Source organism: Crocodylus porosus, unplaced genomic scaffold (assembly GCF_001723895.1).
Source record: "Crocodylus porosus isolate Cpor-Errol unplaced genomic scaffold, CroPor_comp1, whole genome shotgun sequence".
NCBI classification, from domain to species: domain Eukaryota; kingdom Metazoa; phylum Chordata; order Crocodylia; family Crocodylidae; genus Crocodylus; species Crocodylus porosus.
The window spans coordinates 62,065,485-62,069,820 of NW_017728931.1; positions in this window are offsets into that span (position 1 = coordinate 62,065,485).

Below are 4,336 nucleotides of genomic sequence, written 5' to 3' on the forward strand. Positions count from 1 at the left end.
AAGGACTTTTTATTGTCCTTGATGCTCAAAGCTAGTTGGAGTTCAGTTGCAGCCTAGGCTTTCCTGGTTTGCTTCCTGCAGGACTGGACCAGTGCAGAATAATCCTCCTTGGAGGTGAATCCCATCCTCCATCCTTTGTAGGCCTTTCTTTTTAGCCTCATGAGGTCTGCTAGATCCCTGGAGAGCCAGGGGGGCTGCTGTGCCATCTTGCTGCCTTTCCTCCAAGATGGAATAGAATTAGCTTGTGCATTGAGGATTGCTCCCTTGAGGAGCAACCACTCTTCTTGAACTCCCCTCCCCCTGGGGTCATGGTCCCTTAGGGCCTCAATGATGAGCCTCCTGAGCTTGTCAAAGTCAGCTTTCCTGAAGTCAAGGACTTCCGTGTTGCTGACTGACCTGCCAGCTTTACGGCAGATGGTGAAGGTGATCAGCTCGTGGTCGCTGTCACCCAGCTTCCCATCAATCACTAGGTCACCGATTAGGTCACCCCAGTAGCCAGTACCAGCTCAAGCAGCGCTTTGCCTCTCGTTGGCCCATAGACTTCTTGAGTCAGGTACAGGTCATCCACGCACAATAGGATGTGTCATCCACGCACAACTGCTCAGATTTTGCTGAGTGATCCTCCCACGAGATGTCCGGGTAATTGAAGTCACCCACGACAACCATGGTCCTGGAGGATGCAGCCTCAGCCACTTCCCGAGCAAACTCGTGGTCAAGCTCTTGACTTTGGGTGGGAGGTCTGTAGTAGACTCCCACCATTGTGTCCCCTGTGCTGTGTTCCCCACGGATTTTAACCCAGAGGGTCTCCAGTCATCCACCCTGGTCACCAACATCAGCTTGAAGGGACGTGTAGCTTTCTGTTCCAGGGAAAATACAAGAGATGAACCCCGAAGGGTCAAGGAGGACCCCTGGGAGCACCCCAGGGGAGACACAACGAAGGGAAAAACAAACAAAAACTCCTTACCTGCAGCAGGAACCGCGGCGGGACTGGAAGCGGCAGCGGGACCCATGCGGCTTGTTAGCCACGTCTTTTTAAAAGTGCGGCCACCTGGAGAGAGGAGGGAGGAGAGCCGGCACGGGGAAATAAGAAGGGTGGCCAGTGAGGCAGAAGGAGAGAGGAGGCTGAGAAGGAGCACGGGGGAAGTATCCCCAGGACGCCTCTCGGAGGAGGGAGCAGGCAAGAACACCTCCCACAGGGTAGGAGGTTGCCCCAGAGACCTGCAAGAGAAAGACGCCGTTGCCAGATCAGAGGAAAAGGAGGTGGCCAGGCTGCATGTCAAAATAGGACCCCAGGAGGAGGATCCAGAGACCGGATGGGTGAGTAAGGTACTCTGGTGAGGAGAACCCTGGAGAAAAGAGAGGTCCAAGGGACACACGGCACCAGGTTAAGTGGGATCCTCACAGGCATAGCCCGGCCCCTGGGATCTTCCCAAGAGGGAGGCGAACAGCCACGACAACAGCCGAGGCTGCTTAGAAGAGAACTGAAGACTCGAGATAGCCCTTCAGAGGAAAATCAATAGTCCGTGCTGGGAGGGATGTCAAGGGTCTATTTAATGGATTTTGCACGAGAAGAGAAGAAAAAGGGGAAGAAGGTGGCACCGAGGGAATAGCTTGTGGTGGGGCCGCATGATTTTGGGCATGCTATTACTAAGCTGCCTGATGGTAGTAATTAGATGATCACAGGAATTGTAAATAGCTTTTGTTGGTTGTTTCCTTTTTTTTTTTGTTGCTGTTGCCACTTTTGGGAAGAGCAGGACATAGGACAACCGAAAGCCAAGGGTTCTCCCAGCAATAAGGAAGGTTCTGCCAGAGAGAGAACCTAGATGGGCATGTAGACCCATAACGGGTAGCTTAGGACTCGAGCGAGACCTGGGATAGGATTCTGTAAAGGGAGGACAGGCCGTAAAAGAACATCGGCACTCTGTCGTGGCTGGGTTCAGGGCGAGGTACAGGGGAGGTTGGAGCCTCATGGAAGACCACTGCCCTCAGGCCTTGGATAGACGAACCTCGGTGGCCAGACCCCTCCACTGAAAGAGTCATCAAAGTCATGGCAGGCGGGATTGGGAGGTGAGACTGCCCAGGGAGAGACATCGACACCTTGAGACTGTAGGGATGGAGTGAAGAATCGCCCTACATATTCACAGCCGAGCGGCACGGGACCGAATGATCAAGGCCCGATGGGTGCACTTTCCTTAACATAGAGACCTATGCCCCTGCCCCTTTTATCTACATGATCCCTCCTGTATAGGGTATAGCCATCTATACCTGTGGTCCAGTCATGGGTGAAGTCCCACCAGGTCTCCGTTATCCCTATGATGTCATAATTATTTGCATTAAGCAGGAGGACAAGCTCCTCCTGCATATTCCCCAAGCTTGTGGCATTTGTGTACAGGCAGGCAAATGTCCCCTTGGGGGCTCTTGCCTTGCCCACAGATTGTACCAGGGCTGGGTGGGCTCCCTTAAGTGCCAAAGGTACATGCTACCTTTGGGGGGGGGGTTGTGTTTACAGAAGGTCTCATGAGTTATCACTGGAGCTTGTATTCCTTTGCTTATCAAGAATATAGGTACACCAAAGGCAGCAACACTGCAAATCAGGCTTCCTTCTCTTTAAACCTTAAACTCTTTAAACTCCTGCCTTCTCTTTAAACTTTGGGTTCTCCAGGGTGAACTAACTGACAAAGGGCCAGTTAGCCTCATGTAGGCACTTGTTCAGTAGGAACTGGACTGAGATCCCCAGCTTATTTTACTAAAACTACTGAGCAGTTGTCAGAAGGTAGAAACTCTCCACCAGTGCTGACTGAGTACAGAACTGAACCAGTAGGGTGAAAGTTTGCCTCCCAAACCTCCACAGCACTATAAACCACCACATCAGGAGGATGAGTTAGACCTGGAATTCTCCAGACAGCTCTCAGAGGCCATACAGAGATATGGTTGTCATATGTGACCTAAACTACCCTGACATCTTCTGGGAGGAGCAGTCAGCCAAATCTAACTGCTCACATAGGTTCTTAACCTGCATACAGGACCTCCACCTAACACAGGAGGTATATGATCCCACTAGGGGAAATGCCTTGCTGGACTTGGTGTTAGCTACAGGGGATGACCTGGTGGGGAATCTGTAGGTACAAGGTAACCTAGGGGATAGTGACCATCAATTGATTGAATTCACTATCTGGTAAAGGGTGGGTAAATTAACCAGCAGGGCTGAAGTGCTTGACTTCAGAAAGGATAACTTCAGTATGCTCAGGAGATTAGTTAGTGAGGCATTAAAGCTCAAGAGCATTGGCGAAATGGGGGTCCAGGAAGGGTGATCATTCCTCAAGGGAGCAATTCTACGGGCACAGGAGGAGACAATCCCATTGCACATAAGAGGGGGCAAAGGGACCAAGAAGCCCTCTTGGCTGAACAGGGAAGTCCAGGAAAGCCTAAGGGCAAAGAAAGAGGAATACAGGCTGTGGAAACAGCAGGGTGCTACCAAGAAGGAGTATACCTCCCTGGCTTGCACTTTCAGGGAATCAGTAAGGAAGGCCAAAGCAGGATTAGAACTGAGGCTGGTGACAAAAAATAAGGACAACAAAAAGGCCTTCTTCAGGGATATAGGGAGCAAAAGGAAGGTGCAGGTAGCATAGGACCCCTAAAGGACAAACTAGGGCAATTAGTGACAGAGGTGCGGAGGGGGACGGGACAAAGCTGAGTTCTTCAATGAGTTTTTTGCATCTGTATTCCTAGACACAGACCAGGACAAATCTCCCAATTGGTTCATAGACAGACACAGGAGGGAGACCAGACCACTGACTGTTAGCACAGACTTAGTGAAGGGGCACTTGGAGGGGCTAGATATGTTCAAATTAGCAGGCCTAAGATGAACTTCAGCCAAGGGTGCTAAAGGTATTGGCCAGGGTCATAGCAGAGCCACTGGCACAGCTATTCGAGCACTCATGGTGCTCCAGTCAGTCCCAGAGGACTGGAAAAGGGCCAATGTGGTCCCTGTTTTTAAGAAGGGAAGGAGGGAGTAATTGGGAAACTATAGGCCAGTTAATCTTGCCTTTAGTCTTGGGAAAACTCTGGAAAAAATCATTAAGGATCACATTTATGGGAGCCTAGCAGGGGAAATAATGCTGAAATGGATTCATTGCAGGTAGATCTTGCCTGACTAACCTTAGTTTTTTTTTATGACGGGGTCACAAAATGCTTAGACGTAGGAGTCGAGGTAGACAGAGACGATCCGAGCAGGGTGCGGGGGCCCGTGGCAAATCAGCACGTGTAGGGCCCTGCCCCCAGACACAAGGAAGCTGGTGGCAAATTTGGCAGTGGGGGGTGGGTGGGGGTGGCGGGG